The following is a 14,999-nucleotide window of genomic DNA, read 5'->3' as shown; positions in this document are numbered from 1 at the left end:
AAAGAATTAAAAATGAGTAAAGAAACACACAAACAATGAAACCTCCCAATATAATGGAGATGTATTGTAAGGGTTTGAATAATATCCTGTAGCTAAGGGAATAATTCTACGTTAAAATTATATTTTGCCTTCCTATCGCCACAAAAACTGGCAGAAAAAACTTCAACAATTACAAGACAGATTTAGAAGGCTAATTAAATATTTTTCTTTTGTTCTCTGCTGTGAACTTTATTTTTTTCTCTCTCCCTCCACACATTTGACACAGATGTTTTTATTTATTTATTTTAAAATTTTATTTAGTTTATTTTTAATTCATGGAATAAAAAATTATTTCTATAACATAGTACAACAAAGATAATGGCACATGAAACTGCAAATATATCAAGTAGCTATTCCTTTTAAATATATAGTTATTATATAAATTTCTTCTTTTCTGTTCTTCTTTGACCTACAGTAAATGGCTACTATTAGATACAAATATGTATGTGTGCATATATATGTAATATATATATATATATAAGTTTTTTTTTCCCCTCTGGATGTAGATAGCATCTTTTTTCATATATCCTTTATGGCTAATTTATGATATACAAAATAACTTATTCCATCAAAGTCATTCTTAAAACAAGATTTTGAAGATCATTTGGCAGAATAAGATACCATACACAGAAGTCCTTTCTCAAACTAAATTGCCCAGTACTCAAACTCTAATGCAGAGAGTTGGCCCCATTGTTCAATGTTAATTATATGTTTGCCAGAAAGAATATTTTATGGAGAACTCCCACAAAGTCATAAAGTACTTCAGGAGAAACAAGTTGTCCAAGTTAGATAAACCACCCCAAATGTTCACAAGGACTATTTGTTCCTAGCCTATGACAGAGCATCACAAGCTCATATCGGTCGGAAAAGCCACGTTTGGATATACCATTTATTTGACTCTAATATAGTGCTATCATTTTGGCTCTCTTCAAGAATGCAGGACAGCAACCATTTCATGCACACCTTTCCATGTTGTTTTTTTCCTAAAATCATTGAACTTATCATTTCTTAGAGTACAATAGTATTCCATCACAATCGTATACCACAATTTGTTTAGCCATTTCCCCAATTAATGTAAATTGGGGCCACTTTATATTCTATTTTATACTTAATGTTCTAAAAATTATTACAAAAGTAGATAAAATAAGTGCATTTTATAGTTGAAATAAAAGTATTGGTATATAGGCTTCCTGACAGCACTACAATTCCAATAGAAGATAGGATAACAGGGATAAATCCTACTTCTTTGCCACCACAGTGATTTCTGCTATAAATATTTTCTAATATAAGTTGTTTTTTTTTTTCCTTTTCCCCTAATCATCTTTAGAAATATTGCTGGGTCAAAGGATATAAGTAGTTTAAAACATTTTTGGTAATAACCCCTGATCTCTTATGAGATATTTTTAATGTAAATCATGAATCCATTTAAATCTTATCTTGATAAATGGTATAAAGTATGCAAAATTTCTACCAGACTTATTTACAGTTTTCTCAGATTGAGAGATAGATATCGTACCAAATGATTCTTATCCCCAAAGCTTAAATCTTTATCTTTGTCAAACATAAGGATGCCATAATTTACTCCTGTGTATTGTAGATCTACTCTATTTGATCTACTTTTCTACTTCTTAGGCAATTCCAGATAGCTTTGATAATTACTGTTATACAACATAGCTTGAGATGTAGTACTGCTAACATTCCTTTACATTTTTTTCCTTTGATATTCTTGACTTTATCTTCTTCCAAGTGAATTTTATTATTGTTTCTACCTTAATAAATAATTTTCAGTAATGTAATTGAACTCAAATTGAATAAGTAGATTAATTTAGCAGAATTGTCATTTTAAAATAATGTCACATAATATATCATTATTATATTGGCTTTGTCTATTCATAAACAATAGTTCCAATTATTTACATCTGACTATTTGTATAAAAAGGGTTTTATACTTATGATCACATAATTCCTGGGTTTGTCTTGGCAGGTATATACTCAAGTATTTTATATTGTCTACAATTAGTTTACTCCCTCTTGCTATGTCTTCTTGTAGGGTTTTGTTGGAGGTATACAGAAATGTTGATGATTTATGTGGGTTTATTTTATATACTGCTACTTTGCAAAATTTATTGATTTTATCAAGTAATCATTTATTTTTACTCTGTCTCTCAGTTTTTAAATTCTTTCTTGTAAACAACATATTGTCAGATTCTAGGTTTTAATCCATTCTACTATCTGTTTCTGTTTTATAAAAAAGTTCATCTTATTTACAATCAAAGTTATACTTACTAGTTGTGTATTTACTTCCATCCTATTTTTCATTATTGTTTAGTCTTCTCTTCCCTTCTTTTTATCCTTTCCTCAAACACCTAATTGGTGTCTACTGGACCATCACCAGTTTATCTTGACTCTTGTCTTCCCACTAGACTCTGATGACTCTGTAAGACAGAATGAGGCTGATGAATTTGTGAAAATCTGTCATACTTAAATCTGAATCATTCAGAATTCAAGAGATCACAATTGTGATGTCATTGGTACTCTTTAAGAATGAAGGATGAAGAAGAATCAGTGAGTAGTAGCAACTACCCTCTGGAGAACCAAACTTCCATTTTGAGTTAGGGAATACTATTATTTGTTTTTTTCCAAATCCTTATCAGGTCAAGAAGAAAATATTGAAAGCTGCCAGAAAGAAATAACTTAAATACTGAAGAGCCACAGGCAAGATTATTCAGGACTTAGAAGCTTCCACATTAAAGTATCAGAGGCCTTGAATATGATATTCCACAAGACAAAGGATTTTGGACTACAACTAAGAATCAATTATGCAACAAAATCTTGCACTAACTTTCAGGGGAAAAAGATAGATATGCAATTAAATATGGGACTTTCAATCATTTCTGATAAAAAGATCAAAGCTGAACAGAAAATGCGGTCTTCAAATACAGGGTTCAAGAGAGGCCTAAAACAGTTAAACGGGAAAAACAAATTATATTAAAAATAAATTGTTTACATCACTACACAGGATGATGATACTTGTGACTCTTGAAAGCTAAATCTTTCTTAGAGTAGTTAGTAGGAGTACACATAGAGGATATGGATATAAATTGTCTTGAATATGATAAAAAAAATTAAAGGATGAAACAAATTTAGTACTTTGAGAAGAGAAAAGAGGAGGCAAAATGGGGTTGATTACATCACATAAAAAGGCACAAAGAAATATAGATGGAAAGGAGAGGGAAATAAAGGAGAGGAATGAGTTTTATCTGAACATTAATCTCATCAGATTTGGCTCAAAGAAAGAATGATTATATAAATGTATCTTACTCTAAAAGGAAGTAAAAGGGGAGAGAGAAAGTGGAGGCAGGGGAGGAAAAGATGATACAAGGGGGGCCAAAAGTAGGACAGGAAAGGGGAAAGGAAAGATAAGGCTGGTAGAAGGGAAAGCAGATTGAAGAAAGTGAGGGTCAGAAGCAAAACAATGGTGATGAGGGACATGGTGAAAGGAGAAAGAAAATTATAAATGGGGGGATAAGAAGGAGAGAAATACACAGATGTAACCTAACTGTGAAGGTGAATGGAATGAACTCTCCCATAAAACAAAAACAGATAGCAGAGTGGATTAAAAGCTAGAATCCTAGAGCATAATATTTCCAAGAAACACATTTTAAATAGAGAGATTCACACAGAATAAAGGTAAAATGCTACAAGCGAATATATTATATCTCAGCTGAAGTAAAAAAAAAAAAAATGGTAGTGATCCTGATCTCAGAATGAGTGAAAGCAAATGCAGATCTAATTAAGAGAGACACATCTTGCTAAAGGATACTACAAACAATAAAATAATAATCAATGTAAACATATATGAATCAAGTAACTTTTAGCATTGATATTACTTTATTGTCTGTGGTGCAAGGGTCAATGCTGGAAAATTACCATGCATATGTTTTGAAAATAAAAAGCTTTAATAAAATTTAAAATAAAATAAAAATGCTTTTTATTTTCAAAACATACGCGAGGATAATTTTCCAACATTGACCCTTACAAAACCTTTTGTTCCAAATTTTTCCCTCATTCCCCCCACCCCCTCCCCAGTTCAATACATGTTAAATAATATATGTTAAATCCAATATATGTAAACATATTTATACTGTTATCTTGCTGCATAAGAAAAATCAGATCTAGAGAAAAAAAGCTTGAGAAGAAATAGAAAATGCAAGCAAACAGGAATATTAGCTTGAGTAATAAGAAAAAAAATTGAAGAAATTGGAAGCAATGCGGAAGCAAAACTATCACACTTTGTGAGGGATATGATTGTATACTTAGACAATCTTAGAGAATTCATTTTAAAAACCTACTTAGATAGAAAATAACCCATATAATTCATGAGCAAGAAAGTCCAACAGCAAGAGATAGAGAAATCCCATTTACAATAATTGTAGATAATATAAAATATTTGGAAGTCTACATGTCAATACAAATTCAGAAATAATATGAAAACAATTATGAGACACTTTTCACACAGATAAAGTCAGATTTAACAATTGAACAAATATAAATTGCTTCTGGGTAGACCAAGCTAATATAATAAAAAATGACAATTCTACCTAAATCAGTTTACTTGTTCAGGGCCATACCAATCAAACTGCCAAAAAATATTTTTAGAGCTAGAAAATATAATAAAATTCATCTTGAAGGAAGAAAGATCAAGATAATCAAGGCAAGTAATGAAAAATGGAAAGGAAGATGGCCTAGTCATGCCAGTCCAAATATTGTGCTTTCAAGCAGCAGTCATCAAAGCCATTTGATATTAGATAAGAAATAGAGTGGGTAATCAGTAGAATGCTTTAGGTATTCAAGACACAATAGTTAATGACTATAGTAATCTACTAGTTGATAATCCTACAGACTCCAACTTCTAGGATAAGACCTCAGTATTTGAAAAAAAGTTAAATTTCAAAAATAAAATATATTTGTAAAAGTGTTATGATTTAATTTTTTTAAAGTACTATGGTTAGGTGGATAGTCCTTAGTCTCACATTCAAGAAGTCTCTAAATTCTAGTTCTCTGAATCTAAATTCATTTTTTTACTACATCATTATTTCTCCATTAACAACTTGATTTAGTGACTAAGCGTGGTATAGAGAAGAAACTAAACTAATATATTCAAATTTAGAATGGGTCAAAACCTACTGAGCTGGAAATATCTCAAGTATGGGGCCAAAAAAGAAACATGTGGGTATTGTTTCCAAACCAGTCAAGCTAAAGATGTGGAAGGTCTCCTTAACATGTTTTCTAGTAATGACTTATTTGACTATCAATTATAGGTCTTCTATATCAATTCTAAAAGTGTCCATATCAACTGATAAGATTGAACAGAATTACATAAATTAAATCTCGAAAGGACCTTACAGCACAGGTTGTCAGAGCTAAAATGACTTGAAAGGTAATGCTCATCATCCTTTTCAATTGTTTATTTTTATTTTATAAAATCATTTTTATTAATTCTTCTGTTTAATTTTAGAGTCATTTCTGGGTACACCTTTCCTAAGCTCGTCTTTACAAAAATGAAATCAGTTAAGGCAAATTGATATTGCCTTATTGATATTGAAACTATATTCAACTATGTATACTATGTTCTCTAACAGAAGTTTCCCACCAATATACTCAGAGAAAAAAGGCTGGTTTTAGCATCAATTCTCCCCAGCCAAAAGTAATAGTGTAATTACTCAGAGTTGTACTTTTAGTATTTATTCCATTTTCCTTAAGTAGAGTCAACATGTGCATTATCCTACAGAGAAAGTAACCATTTGCATAGGGGGAAAGTTCCCTACATAAATGACATTTCAGGTCAAAGGTCTAACATATTTGTATCCTCATCTTTCTCAGAATTTTTAATATTAGTCTTTTCTTGCAAATTAAAAAAGTTATCATATTCAAATACTATGATTTATTCAGCTATCCCTAAATGAATGAGCACTAAATATATTTCTTTTTAATTTAATTAAATAGAATTAAATTTATTTTATTTTATTTACTTATTTAAATTATTTATTTAATTTAAGCTAAATTAAATTAAAATTTAAAAAAAATTATAGTTAGAAACGTTTTGGTACATTAAGAGTATTTTTTCCTATCCACTGTATTTCTTGATGATTATCATTAGAACCTAGTAGTAGGATTACTAGGTTAAAGAGTATGGACAATTTATTGGCACAGATAAAATAATTGAAATTATTTTCTTGATTGTTGAACCAGTTGGCAAGATATTAATTCATAGATTATTATGTAGCATGCATTTTGACTTATTTCCACTAATTTCATTCACACTCTTAGGAATAGTAGCCAGTAAAGGACTATTTTCTAGATTTTAAGGGTTAACTCTAGGGATTTTAAAACTGTCTCTCATGAACCCTATTTAATGTTATTTTGATTGTCAATCAGCCAATAGATTCCATTGGCTCTTACCAAAGGCATTTCCCACATTATCTATGATAATATAATAAGAATGATGGCTGTAAAATATTCTGCCCATGAACCTAGTTCACGTTCTCCCATAAATACTCATAATACATAGGTCAAGTGGACTCAAAATTGAGTACAATAACAATGAAAAATACAAATAAGATGTATGTTTGGTAGAGTCAAATAACAACATAAGATGCTGAATAGCAAAGAAATCTTTCATGTCTTTTACAGCCTTTAGACAGTTCCACTCCATATAATATCTCAAAGACAGGTTGCTCAGCTTTGCTCCCAAGGTCTCTACCTCTCTACAGCCTAATTTATTTCTTTGGTGCCAACCATCACATGCTTTAAAATGAGTTTTCCCCGCAAGTGACTATCTCTTTGTATCTGACTGTCTGGTATTTGTGTCTCTGCTCCTTGTTGCACATTATACCTCTTCCTGAACCAGTGGTTCTCATTCAAAACTATATGTCCAATGTAGAGTGAGGAAGAGGACAGAAAAACTCCTCCACAGTTTCTTTTGCAAGTCGCTTCCATTTTAGAATGTCTCCAATTTTCAAACTCTGAAATTCATTTAGTTCTTACCTAGTTAAAGCTTTCAGAGGTATGGCTAATTTGTAAACTTGGCTGATTCTGCTATTCTTTTCCTGACTTAATCACAGATGTGTTTGCATCTCCACAATAAGTTTAATATCTCATTAACATTGTATGATTAGATCCCGGGCCTTCTGTGAATACAATTGAGGTTAGTTAGGATAAGCATTTTCTCTTACAAGTCGTTCTGCATATTATTCTATTTGAAAAATTAAAATGAATCTTTAGAATTGTTTTATTTTGGGTGTTTAAAGCAATGATTCATATGACTGTTGATAATTTTCATTTCTTCTTCTGCAAATCTATTATTCAAATCTTTTGAGCCCTATCTAATGGGATATCATATTTGATGTTGTACATTTGTGTTCATTCCTCCTAAATTTTAGATCTTCTATTTTTTTAACATAGAGATGTCATGGGAACAAATGATAATTTCACTCATTTTAAAGAAATTGAATAATCCCAGAGTGAAAGTTGCTGCCCAAATTTATACAGATAATATTTGGAAAAGATGATAATTGTTTAAAATACTGATCCATATGCAATACTGAATGACAAATTTAATAAATGAGAAGGATCTATATCAAAAACAGTCAAAATAAAATATTAAATCTTGGGATTATTTGAGTGTGAGATTTAAATTTGGAACTTTAACCTCATTTCCCAGTGATTTCTCCCATTTCAACCTGTACTTAATGCTATGTGTGGTATAGTGCCAGAGCTAGGAAGGACCTTGAAGTAGAAATATTGAAAGAAATCTTTAAAAAAGCTAAGGAAGATATTGATATTTAAAAAGACCTGGGACATCTAGGTGGTGCAGTGTATAGAGCACCAGCCCAGAAGTCAGGAGGATCTGAGTTCAAATCCAGCCTCAGACCCTAACACTTCCTAGCTGTGTGACCCTGGGCAAGCCACTTAACCCCAACTGCCTCAGGAAAAAGAAAGGAAGGAAGGAAGGAAGGAAGGAAGGAAGGAAGGAAGGAAGGAAGGAAGGAAGGAAGGAAGGAAGGAAGGAAGGAAGGAAGGAAGGAAGGAAGGAAGGAAGAGAAGGAAGAAGAAAGAAAGAAAGAAAGAAAGAAAGAAAGAAAGAAAGAAAGAAAGAAAGAAAGAAAGAAAGAAAGAAAGAAAGAAAGAAAGAAAGAAAGAAAGAAAGAAAGAAAGAAAGAAAGAAAGAAAGAAAGAAAGAGAGAGAGAGAGAGAGAGAGAGAGAGAAAGAGAGAAAGAGAGAGAGAAAGAGAGAGAGAAAGAGAGAGAGAAAGAGAGAGAGAAAGAGAGAGAGAGAGAGAGAGAAAGAGAGAAAGAGAGAAAGAGAGAGAGAGAGAGAGAAAGAGAGAGAGAAAGAGAGAGAGAAAGAGAGAAAGAAAGGCGGATGTGGGAAATTATCTAATACATATGTACCACTTTTCAGATAGGGAAGTGAAGGTGCAGGGGAATCTAATAGCTTGCTTCTGGCAATTAGAATGGTTAAGCCACAAATTGGGGTAAGATTTCAGGCCTTTTGAGTCCTAGTCCAGTACAGAAGCACTCCTTTTCTCATTCTGGGTTCTCTGGGTTAGAGACTCTGTTCAATCACATTCCATTTGGAAACAAAAACAAGATGAAAATCTAGAAATCAGCTAATACTTTGGTGACACTGCATAGTCACAAGGTCACCCCATGCTCCAGGGTCACCTGCTGTGAACTAATGGAGGCTCGATGCGCTCCCTGTCAGGGGGGCCTCAGACTGGAAAGGAGCTGTCCAGAATGGGGATCACATATTTATAAAATGCCAGGGCCATGGATTAAGTCATGTCACCCACTGTGCTTAATGAACAAGAGCAGATCTGGGAACCGAGAAGCAATCTGGCATCGGAAGGTACAGACTTTTGTCTTGAGTGTTTGCCCTGTTTTTAGTTTTAATGTGCCCTGTTTTTTTTTTTTTTTTTTTTTTTTTTTTTTTTTATTCCAGGCCTTTTTGTCTTTTCTAAGGATTGCCCTTGCCTCTACTTCTAGCTGGTCACAGTTCATTAAATGTCTCCTGGGAGACCATGTCTTACATATTTTTATTTCTCCCATGACACCTTTCAAAGGGCTTAGCACTTCACTCAAATTTGGAAAGAGGCACTATATACCATGTTGTGTAAAAAGTCCTGCTTGCAATAATGAAAAAAGAAGGGGAAAAAAACAAAGAAATAAGAATAAGAATTAGCCTCAGAAAACATAGTTTAAATCAAGGCTTTTTAAGCATTTTTTTTTCCACAGGTGAACTCTTTCCACTCAAGACTTTTTATGTGACTCCGGTTATATAAGTATAAAAATAGGCATATAAATCAAACATTTACTGATAATAAATCATAATTTCACAACCCCCACATTCAGGTTTGAGATTCCATATGACATCATGACCCATAATTTGAGAAGCTGGGAACTAGATTCATTGCAAGTATTTTTATAGCATTTTAAAGATTTGCAGTTATCTCATTTGATCCTCCCCAAACCCTGGGAGGTGGATATCATACTTACCTCCATTTTATATTGGAGGAAATTTCAGTTGAAAGTGATTAAATGGCTTATCCAAGGCCACACGGCTAGATAGAAGCTGAGACCGGATTTAAAATCAGTTCTTCCAGATTCCAAGTTCATCATTTTTCCCTATAGTTTCACTGAGTTACATACATTTGTATATATATGTATATATATATATATTTTTTTTATTTATATATATATATATATATATATTTATATATATACATATATGCATAAAGAAAATATAAAGTAATTTTCAACTCAATTTCTATTTAAAATATATTTTAATACATGCATTTAAAAATTATTTATGTTTGATACAGAATAATGAAAGAAGCATCTCCTAAGCAACTCCACTCATTTTTAAAATTAAAACTAAAACTAAGGATGCCTATTTTTTGTTTGTTTTTTTTTCTATTTTGGTGGAGATCTTTTTTTGCTTTCTTTTAGACTCATCAAAAATGCAAAATGCAGCAAAAACCACATGATGACTTCTTAGAAATTATAAATCCTAAAGTTATCACAAGTTACTTACAGTTACTATAGTAGGAATTCCCTGCTTAGTGCAACTCCAAGGATGGCTCCTCTACCTTCATAGCTCACTTGTTGAATTTTCAAGGAGATTCTGGGGTCCATATTTTTAATACACACATTCACTATCTGCTAGTTTCTAAAGGATATTGTTCTGGTCTGAGGGTGAATGTTTAACAACTGGTTCTGGGGAGAGAAAAAAGTTTAATCTACATAATCTGCATTATTATAATTTCTCCATCACTTTCATAGAGGATCAACAAAAGAATAGATCAAGTTCTAATTTGTAGCACTTCCTAGTTCTTGAGATGTAAATATGTTGAAAATTAAGCACTTACTAGCTGACCCCAGCCTGCCCTAGTCATGACTGACTGATGTTGAATTCTTGCTCAGCTCTGCTGGTTGCAGTCATAGGACTGAGAACAGGTCCCGGTAAGGAGCCCGGAAATAGCCGCTGCTGGGACCAGCATGATGACATTGACACGGAGTTTGGCCGGAAAGTATTCAGGTTTCCTTTTGGAATACAATTATAAAATCCTGTACACATCTTTATTACAGTTTTAGGTACTAGAATTTGATTATTATTGGAGCAGCCCACTATCCCATCTGATTAAAATTTACATGCTTAAATTGGACATCTTACTCTAGTCTGAATCTTGGGGATCTATTAAATCCTGAATTCCATATCTCACCTTTCTGGTTTTTTCACTCTCTGAATAAACAGAGTCTATTAGAATAGCCCTATGGAGGAAATTCCTTCATGCCGGATATGAGGGATATAGAGGACTGGTTGCTTGGATTTTGACCAAGTATTAGATCCATTTCTAAAGTGACTAAATTAGTCATTTAGTGGGATTCTCTACCACTAAGCAGCAAATCTTTTCTTCATGAGTGATTTCTGTGGCTACCAGGATTTAATAGCTTCTCTCAAACAATGTGGGCCAGCAGAGATCAGATCAAACCAAGAAGTCATGGGCAATGCTGAACAAGGAACTGCCGGGAGTCATGCTAATGAAGCAGAGCATAAAGATTTGCATCAAATTATATATACCATATTATATATGTGTATAATTACAGATACTTATATATACCATATTATATATGTGTATAATTACAGATACTTATATATATACCATATTATATATGTGTATAATTACAGATACTTATATATACCATATTATATATGTGTATAATTACAGATACTTATATATACCATATTATATATGTGTATAATTACAGATACTTATATATATACCATATTATATATGTGTATAATTACAGATACTTATATATACCATATTATATATGTATATAATTACAGATACTTATATATACCATATTATATATGTGTATAATTACAGATACTTATATATACCATATTATATATGTATATAATTACAGATACTTATATATACCATATTATATATGTGTATAATTACAGATACTTATGTATACCATATTATATATGTGTATAATTACAGATACTTATATATACCATATTATACATGTGTATATTTACAGATACTTATATATACCATATTATATATGTGTATAATTACAGATATTTATATATACCATATTATATATGTGTATAATTATAGATACTTATATATACCATATTATTTATGTGTATAATTACAGATACTTATATATACCATATTATGTATGTGTATAATTACAGATACTTATATATACCATATTATATATGTGAATAATTACAGATACTTATATATATATATATATACCATATTATGTATGTGTATAATTACAGATACTTATATATACCATATTATATATGTGTATAATTACAGATACTTATATATATATTATATATGTGTATAATTACAGATACTTGTATATACCATATTATATATGTGTATAATTACAGATATTTATATATACCATATTATATATGTGTATAATTATAGATACTTATATATACCATATTATTTATGTGTATAATTACAGATACTTATATATACCATATTATATATGTGTATAATTACAGATACTTATATATACCATATTATATATGTGTATAATTACAGATACTTATATATATATACCATATTATATATGTGTATAATTACAGATACTTATATATATACCATATTATATATGTGTATAATTACAGATACTTATATATACCATATTATATATGTGTATAATTACAGATACTTATATATACCATATTATATATGTGTATAATTACAGATACTTATATATACCATATTATATATGTGTATAATTACAGATACTTATATATATATATATATATGTATATATATATATATATATTATATATGTGTATAATTACAGATACTTATATATACCATATTATATATGTGTATAATTACAGATACTTATATATACCATATTATATATGTGTATAATTACAGATACTTATATATACCATATTATATATGTGTATAATTACAGATACTTATATATATACCATATTATATATGTGTATAATTACAGATACTTATATATACCATATTATATATGTATATAATTACAGATACTTATATATACCATATTATATATGTGTATAATTACAGATACTTATATATACCATATTATATATGTATATAATTACAGATACTTATATATACCATATTATATATGTGTATAATTACAGATACTTATGTATACCATATTATATATGTGTATAATTACAGATACTTATATATACCATATTATACATGTGTATATTTACAGATACTTATATATACCATATTATATATGTGTATAATTACAGATATTTATATATACCATATTATATATGTGTATAATTATAGATACTTATATATACCATATTATTTATGTGTATAATTACAGATACTTATATATACCATATTATGTATGTGTATAATTACAGATACTTATATATACCATATTATATATGTGAATAATTACAGATACTTATATATATATATATATACCATATTATGTATGTGTATAATTACAGATACTTATATATACCATATTATATATGTGTATAATTACAGATACTTATATATATATTATATATGTGTATAATTACAGATACTTGTATATACCATATTATATATGTGTATAATTACAGATATTTATATATACCATATTATATATGTGTATAATTATAGATACTTATATATACCATATTATTTATGTGTATAATTACAGATACTTATATATACCATATTATATATGTGTATAATTACAGATACTTATATATACCATATTATATATGTGTATAATTACAGATACTTATATATATATATATACCATATTATATATGTGTATAATTACAGATACTTATATATATACCATATTATATATGTGTATAATTACAGATACTTATATATACCATATTATATATGTGTATAATTACAGATACTTATATATACCATATTATATATGTGTATAATTACAGATACTTATATATATATATATATATATTATATATGTGTATAATTACAGATACTTATATATACCATATTATATATGTGTATAATTACAGATACTTATATATATACCATATTATATATGTGTATAATTACAGATACTTATATATACCATATTATATATGTGTATAATTACAGATACTTGTATATACCATATTATATATGTGTATAATTACAGATACTTATATATACCATATTATATATGTGTATAATTACAGATACTTATATATACCATATTATATATGTGTATAATTACAGATACTTATATATACCATATTATATATGTGTATATTTACAGATACTTATATATACCATATTATATATGTGTATAATTACAGATATTTATATATACCATATTATATATGTGTATAATTATAGATACTTATATATACCATATTATTTATGTGTATAATTACAGATACATATATATACATAATATAGTTTGGTACATATCTGTTTCTACTTGATTATGTGCATGTCATACATATCATATCTGCACATATATGCATTATTAATTATTTAATAGGATAAGTACCATTGGGTTGTATATTGTTAAAATTATAGTAATTATAATAATTATATTTGAATATAATATAATATAATATAATAAATACAATATAATATAATAAATACAATATAATATAATATAATATATAATCATATATAATATAATTATAATGTATAATAAATATATATATACATATAATACATTTAATTATGTGTATGAATTGTGTATTGTGTATGAAAAATGTGTATTTAAATAAAAAATTAAAACCAAGTATATGCATATATGTATATATATATATATATATATATATATATATATATATATATATATATATATATATATATGCATTATGAATTATATAATAGGAAAAACGCCATTGGGTTATATATTATAAAAATATCACACAGATACATGCATATATGAATGCTTATATGTACATAATATAAGTACTGACAACCACATGGATGTCCCTATTATGATTACGTGCACGGGGTACATGTGTGTATGTATATTTACCCAAGATAGACCAGTGGGTCTTTGTCTCATTTAACAGTGGGAAGTTCTATGGGATTTTGCATCACCATGAGTCCAAATGAGACCAGGAAGGGCATCCCTAGCATTCTCCCCCCATGCCCAGAAATCATTGTCTGCTTTATATTCTCAGAACCATTGTAAAAGATACTATTGTCATCATTTCTCAGACCTTTTTTATGTGGGCGTGTTTGGACTAACCCAGACATTTCTCCTGGCTTGTTCATTCAAGTGGGGGTACTTCAGGGTCCCCTTGAAATATCTATTGCTCTCCAACAAAAGCCAGTGGGATCGTGTAATGAGGATCTGCTCTCATGTGCCCTGGCAGACACAACTTCTAAAGCTCCTTTGGTGGATAGAGGTCTTGCCCTTCGTAGATA

The 14,999-nt window shown here is 29.3% G+C and overlaps 1 long non-coding RNA gene across 1 annotated transcript in view; it reads right to left on the bottom strand.

Annotated features, from left to right (window-relative positions):
• The window catches only part of LOC141553098 (uncharacterized), a 196,106-nt gene extending 193,612 nt beyond the window's left edge, over positions 1-2,494 (bottom strand). The window contains exon 1 of the long non-coding RNA XR_012485279.1: positions 2,326-2,494. This is a non-coding gene — a long non-coding RNA (uncharacterized LOC141553098). The remainder of the gene's footprint in view (positions 1-2,325) is intronic.
• Between the last annotated feature and the right edge of the window lie 12,505 nt (positions 2,495-14,999).

This window comes from Sminthopsis crassicaudata, chromosome 2, assembly GCF_048593235.1.
Source record: "Sminthopsis crassicaudata isolate SCR6 chromosome 2, ASM4859323v1, whole genome shotgun sequence".
Lineage (NCBI taxonomy): Eukaryota > Metazoa > Chordata > Mammalia > Dasyuromorphia > Dasyuridae > Sminthopsis > Sminthopsis crassicaudata.
This window is presented reverse-complemented; position numbering and strand designations above follow the sequence as displayed.